The sequence below is a fragment of the Bos taurus genome, chromosome 9 (assembly GCF_002263795.3).
Source record: "Bos taurus isolate L1 Dominette 01449 registration number 42190680 breed Hereford chromosome 9, ARS-UCD2.0, whole genome shotgun sequence".
Taxonomy (NCBI): domain Eukaryota; kingdom Metazoa; phylum Chordata; class Mammalia; order Artiodactyla; family Bovidae; genus Bos; species Bos taurus.
Window position 1 is genome coordinate 40853133 of NC_037336.1, and position 12428 is coordinate 40865560.

Consider the following 12428-nt stretch of genomic DNA (forward strand, 5'->3'; position numbering starts at 1 on the left):
CGCCAGTGTTATTTGTTTGCAGCATCCCTCCCTACCTCCCCTCAGTGCGACTGAACAAGTGAGCCTATAAAAAAAAAAAAAAAATTTAAGTCCTCTATTATTCCTTTAATTTCCACTTTTATAACCGATTACTTTGCAAAAAAAAAAAAAAAAAAAGACCCTATTTTTTTTAAAGCAAACTTCATATATATATATTTTTTTAAATAATTTTTTTGACTTTTTTTTCTTTTCCCTTCTTTTCTTTAACATTGTATTTTTGAAATTCCAAACTCTACTCTAGATTTTTAATTTTAGCTTTTTAGTATTTGTTATCAATTTTGTACCTATAGTTTTTTTTTGTTTTTGTTTTTATATAATTTCTGTGACCCTTTTTTATTTTTACTTTTTGTTTTTCTCTGTTTCTTTCTCTTCTTCTTTTAAATAACATTGTATATCTGAAATTCCAAACTCTATTCTAGATTTTTAATTTATGCTTTTTGGTATTTGTTATCAATTTTGTACCAGAATTTTTTTTTTTTATAATTTATGCGACCTTGTTTGTTCTTGTTTGTTTGTTTTTTTCTCTCTCTTTTTCTTCTTCTTTTTTTAACATTGTATTTTTGAAATTCCAAACTCTACTCTAGATTTTTAACTTTTGCTTTTTGGTATTAGTTATCAATTTTGTACCTATATTTTCTGTATAATTTTTGCGACCTTGTTTGTTTTTGTTTGTTTGTTTTTTCTCTCTTTCTTTTCCTTCTTCTTTTCTTTAACATCATATTTTTGAAATTCCAAACTCTACTCTAGATTTTAAATTTTTGCTTCTATGTATTTGTTACCAATTTTGTACCTTTAAGAACCCAATCTTCAGTACCCATTTTTCACTAGGGAGCGAGATTACTGGCTTAACTGTTCTCTCTCCCTTTGGACTCTCCTTTTTCTCCACTAGGTCACCTGTGTCTCCTCCCTAACCCCTCTCTACTCTACCCAACTCTGTGAATTTCTGTGTGTTCCAGACAGTGGAGAACACTTAGGGAAATGATTACTGGCTGGATCTGTCTCCCTCCTTTTCATTCCCCCCATTTATCCTCCTGGCCACCTCTGCCACCTTCTTCCTTCTTCTCTTCTTTGTATAACTCTGTGAACAACTCTGAGTGGTCCAATTGTGGAGTGCACATAAGGAAGAGATTACTGAATAGCCCACTCTCTCCTCTATTGACTCCACCTCATCTCATTCGGGTCACATCTACCTCCCTCCTCACTCTGCTCTTCTCCATATAATGCTGTAAACCTCTCTGGGCGAAACAAGTTTCAGGGCAAGACATACCAAGCAAATTCTCCAGCAGTAAGGAACACAGCCCTGAGCTCCAAGATACAGGCAGCCCAAAGTCACCCCAAAACCATAGACATCCCATAACTCATTACTGGACATTTCATTGCACTCCAGAGAGAAGAAATACAGCTCCACTCACCAGAACACTGACACAAGCTTCCCTAGCCAAGAAACCTTGACAAGCCACCTGTACAAGCCCACACAGAGCGAGGAAACACCACAATAAAGAGAACTCCACGAACTGCCAGAATACAGAAAGGACACCCCAAACTCAGCAATTTAAACAAGATGAAGAGACAGAGGAATACCCAGCAGATAAAGGAACAGGATAAATGCCCACCAAACCAAACAAAAGAGGAAGAGATAGGGAATCTACCTGATAAAGAATTCCGAATAATGATAGTGAAATTGATCCAAAATCTTGAAATCAAAATGGAATCACAGATAAATAGCTTGGAGACAAAGATTGAGAAGATGCAAGAAAGGTTTAACAAGGACCTAGAAGAAATAAAAGAGAGTCAATATATAATGAATAATGCAATAAATGAAATTAAAAACACTCTGGAGGCAACAAATAGTAGAATAACAGAGGCAGAAGATAGGATTAGTGAATTAGAAGATAGAATGGTAGAAATAAATGAATCAGAGAGGATAAAAGAAAAACGAATTAAAAGAAATGAGGACAATCTCAGAGACCTCCAGGACAACATTAAACGCTACAACATTCGAATCATAGGGGTCCCAGAAGAAGAAGACAAAAAGAAAGACCATGAGAAAATACTTGAGGAGATAATAGTTGAAAACTTCCCTAAAATGGGGAAGGAAATAATCACCCAAGTCCAAGAAACCCAGAGAGTCCCAAACAGGATAAACCCAAGGTGAAACACCCTAAGACACATATTAATCAAATTAACAAAGATCAAACACAAAGAACAAATATTAAAAGCAGCAAGGGAAAAACAACAAATAACACACAAGGGAATTCCCATTAGGATAACAGCTGATCTTTCAATAGAAACTCTTCAAGCCAGGAGGGAATGGCAAGACATACTTAAAGCGATGAAAGAAAATAACCTACAGCCCAGATTATTGTACCCAGCAAGGATCTCATTCAAATATGAAGGAGAAATCAAAAGCTTCTCAGACAAGCAAAAGCTGAGAGAATTCAGCACCACCAAACCAGCTCTCCAACAAATACTAAAGGATATTCTCTAGACAGGAAACACAAAAACATTGTATAAACTCGAACCGAAAACAATAAAGTAAATGGCAACGGGATCATACTTATCAGTAATTACCTTAAATGTAAATGGGTTGAATGCCCCAACCAAAAGACAAAGACTGGCTGAATGGATACAAAAACAAGACCCCTACATATGTTGTCTACAAGAGACCCACCTCAAAACAGGGGACACCTACAGACTGAAAGTGAAGGGCTGGAAAAAGATTTTCCATGCAAATAGGGACCAAAAGAAAGCAGGAGTAGCAATACTCATATCAGATAAAATAGACTTTAAAACAAAGGCTGTGAAGAGAGACAAAGACGGTCACTACATAATGATCAAAGGATCAATCCAAGAAGAAGATATAACAATTATAAATATATATGCACCCAACATGGGAGCGCCGCAATATGTAAGACAAATGCTAACAAGTATGAAAGGAGAAATTAACAATAACACAATAATAGTGGGAGACTTTAATACCCCACTCACACCCATGGATAGATCAACTAAACAGAAAATTAACAAGGAAACACAAACGTTAAATGATACAATAGACCAGTTAGACCTAATTGATATCTATAGGACATTTCATCCCAAAACAATGAATTTCACCTTTTTCTCAAGCGCACATGGAACCTTCTCCAGGATAGATCACATCCTGGGCCATAAATCTAGCCTTGGTAAATTCAAAAAAATAGAAATCATTCCAAGCATCTTTTCTGACCACAATGCAGTAAGATTAGATCTCAATTACAGGAGAAAAACTATTAAAAATTCCAACATATGGAGGCTGAACAACATGCTGCTGAATAACCAACAACTCACAGAAGAAATCAAAAAAGAAATCAAAATTTGCATAGAAACGAATGAAAATGAAAACACAACAACTCAAAACCTGTGGGACACTTTAAAAGCAGTCCTAAGGGGAAAGTTCATAGCAATACAGGCATACCTCAAGAAACAAGAAAAAAGTCAAATAAATAACCTAACCCTACACCTAAAGCAACTAGAAAAGGAAGAAATGAAGAACCCCAGGGTTAGTAGAAGGAAAGAAATCTTGAAAATTAGGGCAGAAATAAATGCAAAAGAAACAAAAGAGACCATAGCAAAAATAAACAAAACCAAAAGCTGGTTCTTTGAAAGGATAAATAAAATTGACAAACCATTAGCCAGACTCATCAAGAAACAAAGGGAGAAAAATCAAATCAATAAAATTAGAAATGAAAACGGAGAGATCACAACAGACAACACAGAAATACAAAGGATCATAAGAGACTACTATCAACAATTATATGCCAATAAAATGGACAACGTGGAAGAAATGGACAAATTCTTAGAAAAGTACAACTTTCCAAAACTCGACCAGGAAGAAATAGAAAATCTTAACAGACCCATCACAAGCACGGAAATTGAAACTGTAATCAAAAATCTTCCAGCAAACAAAAGCCCAGGTCCAGAAGGCTTCACAGCTGAATTCTACCAAAAATTTAGAGAAGAGCTAACACTTATCCTGCTCAAACTCTTCCAGAAAATTGCAGAGGAAGGTAAACTTCCAAACTCATTCTATGAGGCCACCATCATCCTAATACCAAAACCTGAAAAAGATCCCACAAAAAAAGAAAACTACAGGCCAATATCACTGATGAACATAGATGCAAAAATCCTTAACAAAATTCTAGCAATCAGAATCCAACAATACATTAAAAAGATCATCCACCATGACCAAGTGGGCTTTATCCCAGGGATGCAAGGATTCTTCAATATCCACAAATCAATCAATGTTATACACCACATTAACAAATTGAAAAACAAAAACCATATGATTATCTCAATAGATGCAGAGAAAGCCTTTGACAAAATTCAACATCCATTTATGATAAAAACTCTCCAGAAAGCAGGAATAGAAGGAATATACCTCAACATAATAAAAGCTATATATGACAAACCCACAGCAAACATTATCCTCAATGGTGAAAAATTGAAAGCATTTCCTCTAAAGTCAGGAACAAGACAAGGGTGCCCACTTTCACCATTACTATTCAACATAGTTTTGGAAGTTTTGGCCACAGCAATCAGAGCAGAAAAAGAAATAAAAGGAATCCAAATTGGAAAAGAAGAAGTAAAACTCTCACTATTTGCAGATGACATGATCCTTTACATAGAAAACCCTAAAGACTCCACCAGAAAATTACTAGAACTAATCAATGATTATAGTAAAGTTGCAGGATATAAAATCAACACACAGAAATCCCTTGCATTCCTATACACTAATAATGAGAAAACTGAAAGAGAAATTAAGGAAACAATTCCATTCACCATTGCAATGGAAAGAATAAAATACTTAGGAATATATCTACCTAAAGAAACTAAAGACCTATATATAGAAAACTATAAAACACTGGTGAAAGAAATCAAAGAGGACACTAATAGATGGAGAAATATACCATGTTCATGGATTGGAAGAATCAATATAGTGAAAATGAGTATACTACCCAAAGCAATTTATAGATTCAATGCAATCCCTATCAAGCTACCAACGGTATTCTTCACAGAGCTAGAACAAATAATTTCACAATTTGTATGGAAATACAAAAAACCTCGAATAGCCAAAGCTATCTTGAGAAAGAAGAATGGAACTGGAGGAATCAACCTACCTGACTTCAGACTCTATTACAAAGCCACAGTTATCAAGACAGTATGGTACTGGCACAAAGACAGAAATATAGATCAATGGAACAAAATAGAAAGCCCAGAGATAAATCCACGCACATATGGACACCTTATCTTTGACAAAGGAGGCAAGAATATACAATGGATTAAAGACAATCTCTTTAACAAGTGGTGCTGGGAAAACTGGTCAACCACTTGTAAAAGAATGAAACTAGAACACTTTCTAACACCTTACACAAAAATAAACTCAAAATGGATTAAAGATCTAAACGTAAGACCAGAAACTATAAAACTCCTAGAGGAGAACATAGGCAAAATACTCTCCGACATACATCACAGCAGGATCCTCTATGACCCACCTCCTAGAATATTGGAAATAAAAGCAAAAATAAACAAATGGGACCTAATTAAACTCAAAAGCTTCTGCACAACAAAGGAAACTATTAGCAAGGTGAAAAGACAGCCTTCAGAATGGGAGAAAATAATAGCAAATGAAGCAACTGACAAACAACTAATCTCAAAAATATATAAGCAACTCCTACACCTCAACTCCAGAAAAATAAATGACCCAATCAAAAAATGGGCCAAAGAACTAAATAGACATTTCTCCAAAGAAGACATACAGATGGCTAACAAACACATGAAAAGATGCTCAACATCACTCATTATCAGAGAAATGCAAATCAAAACCACTATGAGATACCATTTCACACCAGTCAGAATGGCTGCGATCCAAAAGTCTACAAGCAATAAATGCTGTAGAGGGTGTGGAGAAAAGGGAACCCTCTTACACTGCTGGTGGGAATGCAAACTAGTACAGCCACTATGGAGAACAGTGTGGAGATTCCTTAAAAAACTGGAAATAGAACTGCCTTATGATCCAGCAATCCCACTGCTGGGCATACACACTGAGGAAACCAGAAGGGAAAGACACTCGTGTACCCCAATGTTCATCGCAGCACTGTTATAATAGCCAGGACATGGAAGCAACCTAGTTGTCCATCAGCAGATGAATGGATAAGAAAGCCGTGGTACAAATACACAATGGAGCATTACTCAGCCATTAAAAAGAATACATTTGAATCAGTTCTAATGAGATGGATAAAACTGGAACCTATTATACAGAGTGAAGTAAGCCAGAAAGAAAAACACCAGTACAGTATACTAACACATGTATATGGAATTTAGAAAGATGGTAACAATAACCCTGTGTAAGAGACAACAAAAGAGACACCGATGTATAGATCAGTCTTATGGACTCTGTGGGAGAGGGAGAGGGTGGGGAGATTTGGGAGAATAGCATTGAAACATGTATAATATCATGTATGAAACGAGTCGCCAGTCCAGGTTCGATGCACGGTACTGGATGCTTGGGGCTGGTGCACTGGGACGACCCAGAGGGAGGGTAGGGGAGGGAGGAGGGAGGAGGGTTCAGGATGGGAACGCGGGCATACCTGTGGTGGATTCATTTTGATATTTGGCAAAACTAATACAATATTGTAAAGTTTAAAAATAAAATTAAATTTAAAAAAATAAAAATAAAAAAATAAACCACACACACACACACACAAATCCTTCAAGCTAGGCTTCAACAGTATGTGAACCAAGAACTTCCAGATGTACAAGCTGGATTTAGAAAATGCAGAGGAACCAGAGGCCAACTTGTCAACATCCACTGGATCATCAAAAAAACAAGAGAGTTCCGGAAAAACATCTACTTCTGCTTTACTGACTATGCCAAAGCTTTGACTGTGTGGATCACAACAAACTGTGGAAAATTCTTAAAGAGATGGGAATACCAAACTACCTTACCTGCCTCCTGAGAAACCTGTGTGCAGGTCAAGAAGCAACAGTTAGAACTAGACATGGAACAACAGACTGTCTCAAAACTGGGAAAGCAGTATTTCAAGGCTGTACATTGTCACCCTGCTTATTTAACTTATGTGCAGAGTACGTCATGAGAAATGCCAGGCTGAATGAAGCTCAAGCTGGAATCAAGATTGCTGGGAGAAATATCAATAACCTCAGATATGCAGATGATACTACCTTAATGGCAGAAAGCAAAGAGGAACTAAAGAGCCTCTTGATAAAGATGAAAGAGAAGAGTGAAAAAGCTGGCTTAAAACTCAACATTCAAAAAACTAAGATCATGGCCTCTGGTCCCATCACTTCATGGCAAATATATGGGGAAACAGTGGAAACAGTAACAGACTATTTTCTTGGGCTCCAAAATCACTGCAGATGGTGACTGCAGCCATGAAATTAAAAGATGCTTGCTCCTTGAACGAAAAGCTATGACCAAACTAGACAGTGTTTAAAAAGCAGAGACATCACTTTGCCAACAAAGGTCTGTCTAGTCAAAACTGTGGTTTTTTCAGTAGTCATATATGGATGTAAGAGTTGGATATAAAGGGGGATAAACACTGAAGAATCGATGCTTTTGAAATGTGGTTCTGGAAAAGACTCTTGAGAGTTCCTTGGACAGTATAGAGATCAAACCAGTCAATCCTAGAGGAAATCAACTCTGAATATTAATCAGAAGGACTGATGCTGAAGCTGAAACTCCAATACTTTGGCCACCTGATGCAAAGAGCTGACTCATTGGAAAACACCCTGATGCTGGGAAAGACTGAAGGCAGGAGTAGATGGGGACGACAGAGGATGAGATGGTTGGATGGCATCACCGACTCAATGGACATGAGTTTAAGTAAACTCTAGGAGATGGTGAAGGACAGGGAGGCTTGGTGAAGGACTGTGCTGCAGTCCATAGGGTTGCAAAGAGTTGGACATGACTTAGTGTCTGAACAACAATAGGACTGTTAAATAGGCTTATTTAAACACAAACCAGCTAACTAATTGTCCAGATTTCTATATAATACTGCTGTTTATTGAGTTCAGAGTCAGAAATCAGAATGTATAGTTTACATATATTATACTCACTTCTGGCAATATTCAACTATAACATCTCTCTTGACTTTCCCAATTTCATCCTGTGATAAAAGAGAATGATAGTTTTCCTATTAGACAATTGGCTATAAGAATTCCCCAAGCTAATACACGTGCACAAACTTATAGCCAACTTAAAGTGGGAGTAGGTCACACAGTTGAGATGTTCTTTCTGAAGGTCAACCTACTGGGAGGTACTCCCCCTGTGGGTCTTTTCTACTCCTGCACATCTTGTGAGTACACCAAGAATTCAACGCCCTGACTATTCTTTACCTGAACCATTTCTCAGGGTTATGTTTGCAGAGAGCAGTCTGGAGGAATGAGGTAATGTCTCCCTCCATGAAATAGAGCAAGTTTGCTATAATAGAGGTAGATTCCTAAACTCAGTATTCTTCAACTCTGACACAAAACTGTGTTCAACCTCGGCTCCTCCATGTTGCCCCTGGGACTTGGGAGGCAAAGGGAAATGACACAAACGTGAGGCTTATGATGCTGGCTCTGCTGTGAGTAACAAAGTCGTTTTTCTCTGACCTAAGAGTCTAGTGTTCTCTGTCAGCATCCTCAGAGCAGTAACAGGCTACCTTCTTAGCTTATAAGTGGGCTAAAATCCCAGACCTTGACAAAACTAACAATTATCTTGCCTGAATCCTTTCTAATCTGATAGGCATTGGATATTCCTGAAGGGCAGTTAATGAGCTAATACATTTTCACTTGGTCAGTATTTTTTTAATATTATAAAGAGTAATTTATGTATCAAAGTAATTTACTTAAGTACTTATCAGAAGGAGTCGTTTGCCCACATCATTGCTGAGCAGTAATCTAGAAGCCCTAGCTTCCATCATATCCAATTTGTAGAACTGAATTAGGTAAATTGAAGTCCTTCCTTTTCAGTAATAAAAGAACAAAGCCTAGAGATTATAAACCTCGTCATTTCATTCCCAAATAACTATATATTAGCCTAAGGACTCCCTCATCAAAAAAGTAATGAATAATGAAATGATATTCATAAAAATAAGCAACACTTTTAATTGACTAAAGGTTTAAATTTTATGGAGAAGGAAATGGCACCCCAAAGGTTGCTGCTGCTGCTGCTAAGTCACTTCAGTCATGTCTGACTCTGTGCGACACCATAGATGGCAGCCCACCAGGCTCCCCTGTCCCTGGGATTTTACAGGTAAGAACACTGGAGTGAGTTGCCATTTCCTTCTCCAATGCATGAAAGTGAAAAATGAAAGTGAAGTCGCTCAGTCATGTCTGACTCTTAGCGACCCCATGGACTGCAGCCTACCAGGCTCCTCCATCTATGGATTTTCCAAAGGTTAGGTTAGTATAAAATCCTTAAATGCAAACATGGTGGTAGTGTCTGAAAAACAGAGTGGTTATGTCAGCAATCCAACAGGTGAATTGCCAACCTAACAGATGGCAAATGCCCTTGCTCACCTTGTCTAAACCTCCTAAGCACCTGTGGGTCACTCAGGAACCATCAAATGTTTCCAAGCAGGTACTGAAACTTTCTTTTTAGAAAGTGACAAAGCATAATGTGCCCTTGGAAAAATGTACATATTTTAAAAAGTAGACTGCAATTAGCTGACTTCCTTTCTATTTCTTATTGAACTCTCTTTTTCAGTTCTTTATATTTTCCATGGTTTTACCCAAATAGGCTGAAAGCAACAGGTTCCAAGTTAAGGATTTCTTACTTGCTCAAATGTAAAAGCTGATGAGATCTTTAGGGAGCCCTTCTTACTCTACTCACAAGGTTTTTCATTCTGTCAGCCATGGCTTGTTTCCTGAGGAGGAAGGCGTTCAGCATCATGTCCCGCAGCCCCACCTTTTCTAGTTGAATAGACACGAAAGCTTCCGGAGCCCTGACAAGTGAACAGAGGCATGTGAGCCCAAGGCAGGAGATGAGTGCTCATACGACAAGAGGACAACTTGAGAACTCCCTGACTGACGGAGCACCTGGGGCTGCAAACTGGGTACTGCAGCAGGAGAGCAGGTAGCTCTGCTTCTGTGGTCCTCACCTGCTTCAAGTGTTCCTCTTCTATTCACTGGGCATGCTGCTGTGTCACCAGCCTTGTTGGGGACCACACTGTGCCTAAAGCATGCACCAGCAGTCCCTCCCCACTCCTAAACTTCATAGCCTGGCCCAGTGTTTGTACTCCCAGTGTCCCTTTGTACCTTCCTGGTCTGAACTGTAGGGGTCCCTGGATTGATGTGGCCTTGTAAGGGTCCTCTTGACTAGACACATTGGTCTTAAATCTCCCATCCACACACTGAAGTGTGGATTTAGGACACTTGAACTCTGGCCATGTGTCAGATTAATGGCATCTTGAGGAGCAGAGAAGATTTGCCTGTCATTTTCTTTTTCATTCTAAATTTGCCAGGATTAGACTAGAGTGTCATTGGTATGCCTCAGTTATTCAGAGTATTCGTAATTGTTACAGAATACAAACCTCTTTCTTCGTCACAGTGAGATGAGATCAGGATATAACAGGATGTCCCTAGTTTACAGATACATATCTGCAGAGGGCCTGCCTCTCTGACAGTTACCATTCTATTATTCTAAGCAATGGAAAAACCCTTGGTAGGATAGTGAGGGTAGTTCTGTCCTTTTCTGTTTAAAATAGAAGTGGAAAACTTGGACATGCTCATACTCTTCTTCCTTATGTTCTACCTTCTTTGGAGTTTGAAAAATAGAGAGGGAAGGAGGGGAAGACAGGAAGAGAAAGATAAAGGAAAAGAGGGAGAAGAGAAAAGAGGTTGAAATTGGAAACTGTTGACTCTCCTTCATAGACTGGAGCGTATTAGAAGCTAAGCCTTCTTAGTGTTCATACAATGTTTTCAGACAAGGTCTTAAAAATTTTAACACATGCTGGTCACTCTGGAAGTTTAGGCATCCTCCAATCCCATAATACTTGTATTAAATGACTTAAAAGAGGATACTTTTGTTATTATAAACAACCGCCCACTGCTACCCCCGTGCAGTACCTTTTGGTAGCCTGGAATCTTTTTGAAGGATGAGTTAGGGCATCTGAGACTTTTGGAATTGGGGCTAACAGCATGCCTTCTATGCCATTCACAATTCTGGAATTTCTTCTTCTGGTTGGACCCACTCCACTATGATTTCTCAGACCAGAACTTATTTCCTACAATATTTCAAACCAAAGTGAATTAAATTTGTTGAATTTGTAAGTCTTGTGGTACTGACAGTAAAATTATCTAACAGCTATAACTGATCCCAAATACATGTAAATGGCCTGGTACCCTAGGGGTGAGAGAGAGTAGAAGGGAGAGAAGAGAAGAGAACAAGTAAGGGAGCACATGGAAGAGATACCACTTTGTACAATGAAAGGGTGAAGCACTAAATGTGACTATTTACAGAACAGAGTTGTCTAAAGTGCTCTCCGAAAAATTTCTCCATCTTACAAGGTGGCTAGTTGGAGTGCTTTGTATAGGGGCCTCTCAAGAATACAGCTGATGAACTTCAGGGTACAAGATCTGAAGAATCATCTCAGGGTGCCATTCTGGTACGACCTAAGCAGATGGAGGTGGGCTGTATAAGCTGCCCTGTACAATGTATTAATGAAGGAGGGAGAGGTGGAGGGATGATGGGCAAGAGGGGAAGGAAGAGTGGGAAGAAAAAAAGGGAAATCTCTATCTTCCAATATTCCTATTATTTATGGAGGATAAATACAAGGAAAGATAGATGGGATTCTTTTACATTTTTCTAAAATACTAACTAAAAGAAAAACATTAAGCCTTCAAAGGAAAGCCCATTCTTTTTCAAAGAAAGAAGGCTTTCCACAGCTGAATTACTGAAGGAAAGGAAAATGAGGCAAAAGAAAAAAAATCTTGAGTTAAAAAGTCTAAAGTTTCCATCTTGATTTTTTCTGAAGACTCAGGCTATCCCAGTCTCCTAAAAATAGTAGAATATACTAGTTCAGAAGACACAAGGGGCCTTAGAAAGGATATGAGTGAGCTAAGAGGAAAGAAAACAAGCTCTGTAATCAGAGCCCAGTGCTGACACTCAGCAGGTGATCTTGGCTCTGTCCCTTAACCTATCAGCCTATTTCTTCACCTGGAAAGAAAGGGTAATGTCCTCCATCTCCAAGGTTGTTCAGCACATTCCATGAGTCCAGGCTCATCCATCACTTTAGCTTACCACCATGCCCAGACAATAGAAACTGCTAAATTGAACCCTTAATTTCTTGACTCCCCTCAGTGCATTGAAAATCCCAACTATGAGGATCTTTTGTTTCTAGCCTCAATTTCTT

The 12428-nt window shown here is 38.3% G+C and overlaps 1 pseudogene across 3 annotated transcripts in view; it reads right to left on the minus strand.

Annotated features, from left to right (window-relative positions):
* CCDC162P (coiled-coil domain containing 162, pseudogene) overlaps nt 1–12428 on the minus strand; it is a 150664-nt pseudogene that overhangs the window by 76793 nt on the left and 61443 nt on the right. For all 3 annotated transcript variants that reach the window (XR_009495807.1, XR_003036370.2, XR_003036369.2), the window contains exons 14-16: nt 11143–11300; nt 9908–10019; nt 8149–8198 (exon numbers count right to left, since the gene is read on the minus strand). The product of XR_009495807.1 is annotated as a coiled-coil domain containing 162, pseudogene, transcript variant X3 (transcript). The remainder of the gene's footprint in view (nt 1–8148; nt 8199–9907; nt 10020–11142; nt 11301–12428) is intronic.